Below are 12,057 nucleotides of genomic sequence, written 5' to 3'. Positions count from 1 at the left end.
TTACCTATAAATGTAACAGTACCCTGTACTGTTACATTTGATGGACTTAGTGGGTTTTTCTCCTCTAGTCCAATCCTTTCATCTTGTGCAACCAACCTTGGAATATCAGGCTGAGGGGGAGCTTAGTTTTGTAAGCATGTTTTGTAATCTTTTGATTTACTTTGTAATCTTTTGACTGATGCAAATCATGTGTTTTTCAAATCTATTTTCTTTGATTGTGTTTATAATGTTTGTTTTCATTTCCACTGCACTAATTATACAAACAAACACAATCATGACAGCCTCAGATCCTAACAATTGGTATCAGAGCAAGGACAGTCAAATTCGATCTAACAATCAATTTAACATAACACTTCAGCTCAAAATTTATTGATACTAAGGTTGATTGTATTTAGTTGAAAAACAGAGTAACGAGAAATTGTGTTCAAAGTGATTATTCAGATACTCTGTAAAACAACCAAGATGTCATAAGACACACAAACTTCACATAACAAGTGATATCATACATAAAACACCTATAGTGTTCAGATCTGAAAATATGACTGATAACTATGGTATAATCACTTCCTTTAGAAAATTGATTTCAAGTGTTAATATGAAGTTTGTGATGTTTCCATCGTATTTAATACTAAGGTATTAACCTTCTGTCAACAAAAACCTAGTTTCATAAAAACAATAGTGTTTTTGTTAACATAAAAGGAGGGAAATTGAAACTTTAGTTATTACATCTTATGTGTTGAAAAACAGATTGAGAATCCTGTTAAAAAGGATCAAATCAACTCTGTTAAGAACACGTCGAGAAAATTAGATGAAAAATAGACTAAATCATATGTGATGTGAGATTTGACATAAGCATAAGCAAAATGTCTAGGTCTCTCCAAACATTACTGTAAAATGATTCTGGTCTGAGTATTTTTCCAATAAAAACCTCCCAGTAAGTATTCTAGTACTTATGAATGGGAAGGGTAAAAAGGGAAGAAGAAAAATAACAAAACTCAAAGGTGTGTTTATCTCAAAACTTTTGAAGTCAAAAGAAAAGAGTATAAATATAAAACACTTAAGAGTCCAAAGTTGGGTAAACAATGGTCATCAAGCAATTTTGTGCATTCATTGTTTCAAGGAAGTTCAGGTAAAAATAGTATCTCCAGTGATTGAACATATAAGAGGACTTTGCAATCAGTTGATAAGAAGATGGTCCCAAACAGTGGTAACTACAATGTATTTCAATTCATTGACCATTTTCTTAAAACTTGAGAATGATGTGATTATGAGCTTATTTGGAGAATTACTAGATTCTTTAGATGTTGTTTTCAGAATAACCTTTAATTTTTTTTCTTGAAAATGTTTTTCTCAATAAAACAGGATATATTATTTTTATATAATATATTTTATACTTTTACTTGTTTTTGATAGTAAAAGTATCAATCTCCTGTCAGGATATAGAACCTCTTTTTGTTGGCGATATTATCCTTAAAAAACAGATCAAAAGGAAAAGGTACTAGTGCCTAGGTCACATCAATCTCTAGTTTGCTTTATCACAAATAAAAAATTGAGTGCTAACAGATTTCAAATTACTGAGATACTCATGTTCTAATTCAAATAATTAGACACAAAATGAGTAGTCTTAGTAAAAAGGTTTTCATCATCTGGGATACTAAACCACGGTCAAAACTTGTGGAAAACATGTGGTAAAACCTTGAACATAAATTCCTGGAAAAACTGCTGACAAATTAAACTTGATGATTTGCATTTAAAATGTAATTTGTTAAGTGTAGCATTCCTGCAGATGTATATCTACAGATGTTGGACATATTATTGTGTTTACACAAGACAAAATCAATTCCCACATCTGAACAAGCAGATGCTCAAATTTTAGTTGTCAAAAGTTTAAACACTGCTGCACTAACAGTTGTTGACTTAATGATATTTCAAATCTCTACCATTTCTTTACCCTTAACCACTGTGGGGCTTAAACATCTGCTTTCTAAAAGTCCGTCCACTGCTGAAAGTCAACCCCTACTCTCTCATATTCTTGATAAGCATTGTTGTTTAAAATCAGTGTTCTATCCACTGATATGCTATCCACTGATAGTAAAAATCACCCACTGTCTCATTTGTTACCGTTGTAACTACTGATGGTTAATCCATCAGTGGCTCTCAAAACAACTGTCCTCCATTATTTTCCCTTCAATAGGGGTTGGCACGTGGTCAGTTTTTTAGCCGTCAGATCATTATAACCGCTGCCACATCAGCATTGACTTTTTCCCTAAATAAAACCCTGACCAAAACCCCAAACAGGGTTTCACTGTCGAATTGAATTCCAAAAATTCTCTTCTCAAAGCAGTTTCCCACTCTTCATCACGAATCACTCTTCAGTCCTTCTTCATCAAAATGACGAAATCAAAGTCAAAATCAAAATCAAAATCAAAATCATTTTCATCCTCTGTTTCCAAAGACGCCACTCACAACTACTTGGGTCTACTCACAAAACCCACTACCACCAACACCTTCAATTCCATCATCGACACCTTATCTGCATCAAAGTACAAAACTTTGTTAACAGCAGATGCTCCCATTTACCAACAAACCCAGAGAGAGTTCTGGAAAAATGCTATCCTTGAAAAATAAGATAACATTGTCATAGCCATTAACTCCTCTATACATGGCAAAGCGATTCAAATTACTCCACAATCAATCTCAGAAGTCTTTAAACTCGATGATCAGAAAGGTAAAACTTCTTTTTCTTAAACCGAGTTTAAAACTGATTTTCTGGGTAGGGGGTATGCAGAACAACCAAAAAGAGATACCTTACAAAAAGGCTATTTCCCTTCTGCACCTAGGTTTTTATTTCACACTCTTTTGATGTGTGTTTCAAATAAAACAACCGCTTTTAACGAGATACCATTAAAAAATAAATGCCTGGGTTATGCTATTTTAAACAATGAAAATTTTAATTATTCCCAGGAGATCTTTAATGACTTGGTAAAAAATGTTGACAGCAAATCATTTCTGCTCTTTCCAAGATTTCTAAGCTACTATTTTGAACAAAAATTTGGAAAAGAAAATGAAAATTTGCTCAAACAAGGTACCTATTTTCAAATAAATGGTTTAACACCTGAGACATTCTCTAGAATGTTAACACCTTTAAAAACAAAAGCAGAGGTGCCTGAGCAGAATTTAGCAGTTACAACTTCTCCTCAGGTATCGGCTGCTGAGGCCACTGCTCCAGGTGATCATAGCAGCACAACCACTGCTTTGAAACCCACACCTGCCATTACCAAAAAGACCAAAAGGAAAACATCCAGAAAGCCCCCCAAACCCAAAACAAAGGCACCTCTGGAAGATGAGATCCTAGAGCCACTGCCAGTGACAACACAAATGTCACCAATAACCACTGCTGCTACTTCCTCACAGCAGATGGAAGAAAGATCTCCACCATTACCTCAAACTCCTCCTGCATCCTCACAAAAGGATCAGGTTGTAAACACAGGGTCTCCACAATATGAAGCTCTGGATTCAATTGGATCCATCTTCCTCAGTCCTAATCCCAAGGACATGTCTCTTTCAACACCCTTATCCTCACCCCCCACATTACCACCATCCATAATACCTTTGTTGCATGCAATTGATATAACTCGGACACAAACCGGTTCCTCTCAATCACCTATCACTGAGAGTATACTCCCACAAGTGACTGGGTCTGATGCTTATACCTCTGTTATCCCAGCAACAACTGAGGAGTTTACACTGCATGAGTTACAAATATCTCCTGTCAGTAATTCAAGTGGAGCAGCAACTACAAATGCTGGATCAACAGAACCACATTTGGCCAGTTGTTTCATCAGTAAGACTCCCTTGAAGGCAATTCCTACAATAGCACCTATGATAACCACCAGTGAGTATGTATTACCCTCTGGTATTCTCAATAGGTTATCTAGTGTTGAAGGAAGAAGACCCAAGTACCAATAACAAGGGGCATCAATGAATGAGTTTTAGGACTATGTCCCTAAGTCACACATTGGTACAACCACTGCTGGTGGGGAATCAGATGATCCCATTAACTTGTTTGATGATTTAAAATATCAGGAATTGACGGGCAGAGTTGAAACTCTTGAAAAATCAGTTGCTAAAATAAAGGATATGGTGCAACAGCTGTTAAAAGCTCAAAAAGCACAATCCACTGCTGTTCCAACTCAAGCACCTGCACAACCTGCACCTGCTGCAAATGAGCTATGGAGTATATTCAAACCCCTGCTTGAAAAACAAAAACAGATGGCTGATCAGCAGCATGCAATACATGTACAAATGCTGACAAACATGGTGGAGTCAAGATTTAAAGATACTCAAGCAGATATCAAAGCAATCAAGACTCATATACAAAGCACCACTGGAAAGGTTCCTCCCACTATCCTCTTCATGAATAACCCCTTTCCAGATAATGCCAAACAGGGGGAGAAAATCAAGTGAAAAAAGAAGGGAATTGAAGATGGTGTTTATATTGAGCCAGAAAAAGATAGCCAGAATAAAGCCATTGTATCAACAATCACCACTTCACCACACACCACATCACCACACACCACTGTAACCACATTACCACCAAAAATCACTTTACCACCAAAAACAACCACTTCCTCATCACCACCTGCCAAACATCTGTTGTATGACGACAGTGGTTGAGACACCAGTTGTCTCAACAACTGTTAGTCAATCTCAAACCACTGCCACCAAAATCAAAACCACTGCTCTACCATCACCATCATTACCTCCTGCCATAAAGCAAAAGACAACAGATGTTACAACATCTGTTAGTCAGACACCTTCCACCACCCAAATCACTACCACTTCAAGCACATCATCAATTACCAAATCACCACCTGCTCAAAAGCAGAAGACAACTACTGACACATCAGTAGTTGTAATGACAACAGAGGTTGAAACACCAGTTGTTTCAACAGCTGTTTGCCAACCATCCACCACTGCTCTCATCAATGTCACATCACCATCATCACCTCCTGCTAAAAAGCAGAAGACATCAGATGTTACAACATCTGTTGTAATGACAACAGTGGTTCAAACACTGTTTGTCTCAACACCTGCCAGTTCAAGCACTCTCACTTCATTTCAAGCCATCTTCACTCCAATAAATAAATCACCCAAAAGCACTCCCTCACTGGTGAAAACTTACACCAAAAAAAGGAATATTACTCAGGCAGGTGATGACAAATATGATCCTATTGCTGCAAAATATCCACTGGAACTGGAAGCTGTAAAAAATGAGATGAGACAATTCTACACTGAGGATGATCCTTCAAACAGATGATTTCCTTCTCTCATAGGCTTCATAGTCCGAGAAAATATGGATGGATATCTCAAGCTCAAGGAAAGGCAGGCTAAGATAAGAGCCAAGATTGAATGTGAAGGTCGAAGTGACGAAGCCATTTCTGAAAAATTGGAATACTTGCTCACTAAAGTCAAGCAGATGGAAGACTATGCACAAGATCTAAGCAAAGAAAAGGCAGATCTACGAAAAGAAATGAGAACAGAATATCTTGCATACATCATGAAAGAAAAATTTTATCCAGCTGAAGAAAAACAATTTGAAGAATGGCCAATAGTTGCTTTAAAGCATGAGGCAAACAGAATTGAAAGAACTAAAAATGATCCAAGAAAGAAGAAGACAGCTCCAAATTGGAACAAATACAAAAAGCTCATTGCTGATCTTATATCTGAGTACAAAAGGAAGAAGCAGGAGCTGGTGGATGCTAAGGTGGATACTACTGAAGCCATAGCAAAATGGAAAAAGTAGTACACCGATGAGGCTTATGAAAGGCTTAAGAAAAGGAGGATAACAGTTTCAGACATTCCAAACAAGCCAGACTACAAAAAGCTAGAACATCAGATTAGTGCTCTTAAATCACTGATTACATCAGCGGATAACCCTATCCTTGTGAAAAACCAAGAAAAAGGAAAACTGTTGACCAGTGAAAAGGATAAAGAAAAGGAAGCTGAGTACTTTACAGAAGCTATCAAGAAAATGGATCTAAAAGAAGATAGCTCAGTGAAACTTTAAAACCTTGTCAAAAAGGTATTAACCAAACCTGCATCTCCAAACACTTCAGCAGACATGACAACCATTGAGCTAGATCAAAAGAAGAGACAAGGGCAGATTGAAAAAGAGACTGCAGAAGATGTAGCTGCAACAACTGATGTCATCAAAATGGCTTTCAAACAAATGTCTGCTGAAAGTTCACAACTTTTCACAAGGCCAATATCTCCAAACTCATCATTGAATAAATCTCTCCCAAGAAACCCATTGGGTTCAAAAGTACTAAAGTGGATGTCTGATCAAAGACCCAAGTATTGACCCTGGTCAGATCCAATGGTGAAGTGAAGTACATATCAAGGAAAGAAGCACTAGGTCTTGGTGTTGAATATTTGCAGGATCTCCTTGAACTTACTCTGTGCAGGGATGAGGATGACTCAAGTTCCAAGGATTTTGAAGCAAATTTTAAAAGACAAGTTAGGGAACTTCTGATGAGAAATAAAAATCCAGAATAATGAAGGGTTTTGGCATTATTTGTTCCAGGGGGAGATTTTTGGGATTGAACCCTACTAGAGGAACAGATAATGAAAGCCAAAACTGGATCACAACAGTGGATTCATAATAAGCAGTTGTTTACATTAAGCTTTCCCCTTGACAGTGGTCATCTAGCATCTGATAGACTTCAAAGTACTGCTCAAAAGAACTACTGCTACTAAAGTACTGATGAAGATTAAAGACTGAAGCTCAATCTACTGATGAATTCCAAGCACTGGTGAAGAACTAAGGTACTCTCTTTCAAGGTCTGATCACCCTTTGAAGAAAGCACTGATGCTCAACATCAGTGGTCGACTATAATAGTGGAATGAAGAATCAGTGTTTATACATCAGTGTTTTAAGCATATTCAGTGTCTGTATGATCAGTTGTTATAGAACAATAGATGTTGGTGCACTGAATGTCTGCTGACTACGTCTTATTGAGTCTTGTGTCTAGATAGGTTAAACAAGTGTTCAAACATGATTAAATTAGGGTTTGTATAGGTTTAGAATGCTTGGCCGTTTGAAATAGCTCTGACCGTTTGAAAGCAAGCCTGGCCGTTTGAGCTTGCTTGTTCGTTTGAAGCATGTCCGTTTGAACATGTTCAAACGGACAGCCTGGGTCTATATATAGTTGATTCAGTTCAAACGGTCAGCAGTAGATGTTGTGTGTGTGTGAGCGAAGGTGCTGCCGGATTTCTGTAAAAATCTCTGTAAAAGCTCACAATTAGTAATAGAAAGAAGAATTGAAAGGAAAAGCTGTTTTTGACTTGGTTTAGTTTGATTCCGCCTTTGTAAACTGAGATGAACTACTTCTAATGACGTTTAAGGTCATCGGAACGGTCCTACAAGTAGTATCAGAGCTCAGGACGAGGAGTTCATACAAAATACAGCTTGAAATCGCCAGATTATCTCACTTCTACCTTTCTTTTCTGATTCTGAATAGTTGTGACGGTTAAAATGGCTTGAAACGTTCACATATCAAACGAAATTGACTTTTAACTAATCCTTGACAATTTGGAACCAAAATTCGACCTAAAACTAATCGAAATAGTTGTGTCCGTTTGAAAGTGTTCGGAAAAAATGACGTCATCCGTTTGAAAAGGCACACTCCGTTTGAACTGATCGTTTGAAATATTAGTTTTTCGTTTGAAATCGAGTTCTCTCGTTTGAAAATAACACGTTCCGTTTGAAAGTGGTCGTTTGAAACTGATCGTTTGAAAGTGATCGTTTGAAAAACTGTCGTTTGAAACTATACCGTTTGAATACTTTCCGTTTGAAACTATTGGTATTTCAAACGGACAAGACCATTCCGTTTGAACAGTTCCGTTTGAATCTGATATTTTCCAAAAACAAAATTTTTCTAAGTGTTGTCTGATTTTACAGGTACATTCACGATGGACGATATTTTCTTGAACCCGTTCAGCGACATGTATGCATTCACGGGAAGTTCTGGAAATAATGATACGTCTTCGAGCAATACGAATGAGGATTCACCGAAGGGGAGAAAGAAAGAAGCTTGGGAGTCTGAAAGTGCTTTTGGAACGTTCAACAAACCTCCGAAGCTGATGGCTATAGAAGATTATAGTAGATGGGAAACTAAATTCGAAGACTGGCTGATGGCATTTGCATTTGCAAGTTGGAAAAGTATGAAGAATGGATATGCAAATGGAAAGAAAAATGGTGAAGCATTGAGGTCAGATGAAGAAATTGAAGGATTTGTAGCCAAGCAAAAGTGTGTGGCTTTACTGTTCCAGTCGGTGCGGGAAGACATCATTTCGTTAATAGATTACTCCAATGCACAAGATTTATGGGAAAAACTCAAGAAGAAATGTCTAGGAAGTCAAGAGCAATTGTAAAAAATAAAGCGAAACTTCTTAGAAAAGAGTTCGACATGTTTGGTTGTCTTAAAAATGAATCGGTTTGCAAAATGATTGAACAGTTTGGTCATCTGAAGCTGGAGCTTGCACGACATAAGATCACGTATTCTGATGAAGAACTTGTTGACAAACTGTTCGATTCATTACCAGATGAAGTGGATTGGAGATATTACGCACTGATGTTGAAGAACACTATTCCTCCTGAAAAATTAACTCCAGATTTGGTGATTGAGAGACTTGAAAGTCATGAGCTAGAACTTAAGAAAACATACAAAGTTAATCACTCATCTTATCAGCAAAACCTGGATTTGTACTACCCGAAAAGCTTGATGCCGAAAGCTACTTCTCCAAAAACTGCATTTCTGCTGAGAATGTTTCTTCGGCAAGCAAAGAAAGTCAAAGCAGTCCAAGCAGTGGAAGCCACAGTGGTTATCACAGTGGATCTACGTCTTCTGCAAACCGTTCTGATGCGAAGTTTTCTTGCAACATCGCGATAGATTTGAAGAACGCACAGAATTTTGATGAAGAGTCGGCTAAGCAACAGATGGTCTTTTTGGCATCTGTGCTAGAGTCTTATGAAGGGTTGGTGGCTGGTAAGATCGGGAACACAAATCTGACGAAAGAAGATTACGATCAGATAGACCCCGAAGAAATGGAGCTTATCGACATTCGTTGGGCAATGGCAAGTGCTGTTCGATGTGCTCAGCGTTTCATGGAAATTACTGGGAGAAAGACGATCGGTGGTCCGTCTACAAAGTTGGGGTTCGACAAATCCAAGGTGACGTGCTTTAAGTGTAAGCAGAAGGGTCACTTCAAGCGGGAATGCAGAAATGCATATGTTGATTAGTCGGAGAATCCGTTTCGAGATGATTACTACAAAAAGGCAATTTATCATCAAAATAAATCCGAGCCGCCGAGATTGAAGCAGACTGAAGATAATAGAGACAAATCAAGGGCTCTCGCTGTGATTTACGATGATAAGGGGTACGATTGGAGTAAGGAAGTGTTACCGGAAGTAGATGCGGTTGGTTACGCATTCATGGCGAATGATGATGAACCGATTCCGTGGAAAGATGATCGTACTGACGAGCAGAAGTACTGTTATCGAAAAATGATTGCTGAAAACAGAATCTTGAGGATCTCTCGCATTTATCTGGAAGCAAGAAGAGCAAATAGATGGGATCCAGACAGAGAATGCTATCTTGATCGGTATGGAAACATTGCGATTGATGACAGCACACTCGATATGGAGGCCATCATCAAGGAGATAAAAGAAGATGATGAGTACTGGCAACACAAGTGGTGGGGAACGCCAACTGAGAAGATGATTGAAGAAGAGAAAGAAAAAGAGAGAAAGGAGAAAGAAGAGAAAGAGATGAAAGAAAAAGAAGAAATTGAGAAAATAAAGAAGGTTGATACGGGCTTGATCGATACTACGCAAGAGTTGCATACCAAAGCTTTTGATAAAAATCGGTTTTAATATTTGTTAAAACTTAATGGTATGAAATTGCTTTCGGTGTCGGATGGGGTTGTGAGCGTTGATGAGAATACTGTTGCGGATGAAGACGAGAAACAATCTGCGATGGTTTGTCGATATTTTACGTGTTTTGGTATTTAGGGGGAGATAGATAGTTGTACATAGTTTATTTTCAGAAAAATACAAAAACAGTAAAAAATGAAAAATACAAAAACATGATAAAATCTGAAAAAGAGCTTGTGTATATAGGGAAAATGATAGCACATCAGCTAGACAATTACAGTATGCTAAAGATTTGGAAAGACAAAATGAGTTAAACAGTCTCACTAACGATGTGTCGATAGGTTTTCGTACATTTAGTAAATTTATTCGGGATATAAACCTAAAATTTCAAACTTGTGAAATTCGTGGGGAATACTACTTGGATATATAGGTAACCCCTGAAATCTCGTTTGAAAGGTCTCGCATTCTGATATACTAGGTGTTTATACTCTATGATGTCTGGGGTATTATTCCGGGACTTCTGCTGAACGGTAGTTCTGACCTAGTCCTTGGCTAATACTTTATCCAAAATGCTTGAAATATAGCATAAAGCCCTCAGCTGATTAGACAATAAAATTGATAATCATCTGTTGTAGCTGAAAAGATCCTCTAAAGGGGACATAATGCAAAGTCAAAACTGATATCTCTCTGCTGAACGGAAGTTCTGACCTGAGATCCCTCAGTTCTCGCATTTAACCCCTAATTTATGCACAGACATCATTGTAGTATTCTTGCCTGTAAGACTGAATATTGGGATTTTGGATACGGGAGTATATTCAAGAGGTGGGACACATGAATTGATCTAAGTTCTTAAGACACTTAAACGGTATCCTGAATAGATTGAAGTTTGTGTGAGAATTTAAGATGGATCAGTATATCGACAATCGAGGTGAATTGTTTAAGTCTGAGTATGTAATGTAGCTTAACGGTACTAGTAATTTGTCTGAAAAGCTGATATGATTCCCTGACACGCTCGCCAAAAATAAATTTGTAAATAGTTTACTTTCTGCAATTTAAGTTTTCTGTTATTTCAATTCTTAGTTTAGATCACATGAAAAATCTAAAAAGATTTTATTTCTGCTTTATTTTAGACAAACCAGAGTGGAAAGTTGATTGTCGGATTCTAGAAAGATGAAGCAGATGCAGGAAATTCTGAGCTGAAGAATGAGGAGAGCTTACATTGTTGGAAGTTGAATTGTTTCAAAGACAAAAACAAGTTCATTAACTTGATACTTGTTACTTTTAGAAAAAGTTGAAAATGATTTTACTAAAATCAGTTGGATTCGTCAAAAGATCAACCAGGGTCATTAAATTGAACTTGGTAGATAAATCAAATAATCAGGGTCATTAACTTGAACTTGAATACTTGAGTGGATTTCTAGAGCTGATTGTATTTGTGGTTTATTGTTGGTGCACTACATCTGCTGATTACGTCTTGTATCAAGTCAGAGTCATAGAATGTTAGATCTGGGCACAATATACGAGAAATAGTGAGATTGTATAGGTTTATAGGGTTTGGACCGCTCATAGGTACATGGTGATAGTGGGCCGCTTATGTGTCAAGGATGTGGACCGCTCATGTGTCAACATGTGGACCGCTTTTATGACATGTATATGGACCGCTTATTGGGCCTGTCCAATAAGCGGTTCCAGTCGCCTATAAATACCATAGGAGCGATCTCATTTGTAACGGTTCCTGATTTTCGTACCGAAGTGCTGCCGGATCGAAAACAGGTTGTACTCATCGTCAGATCAATAGAAAAGGAGTTTAAAGTGATATACAAGCTATTCCTACGTCATTTACTTGTTTTCCGCACCTGTACTTAACGAAAACACCTCTGAACGACTCGTTCGGGTCATCAAACGATCCTACAAGTGGTATCAGAGCTTCAGGAGGAGGAGTTCTACAGGAATTAGCTGGAAATTGCCGAAAATTCTGTCTTCTACTCATTCTTTTTCAGTTTCAGATATTTCTCACGGTCGAAACTTGCTCAAAATCTCAGAGATTGTGCGCGATGGTATAAAGACAAACCCTTGAAAGTTTGGGGTTGAAATTCAAAGAAATAGTGGGTCAAATCGTT

The sequence above is a fragment of the Helianthus annuus genome, chromosome 2, assembly GCF_002127325.2.
Source record: "Helianthus annuus cultivar XRQ/B chromosome 2, HanXRQr2.0-SUNRISE, whole genome shotgun sequence".
Taxonomy (NCBI): Eukaryota; Viridiplantae; Streptophyta; class Magnoliopsida; order Asterales; family Asteraceae; genus Helianthus; species Helianthus annuus.
The sequence above is the reverse complement of the archived record's forward strand: the minus strand, read 5'-3'. Positions refer to the sequence as shown.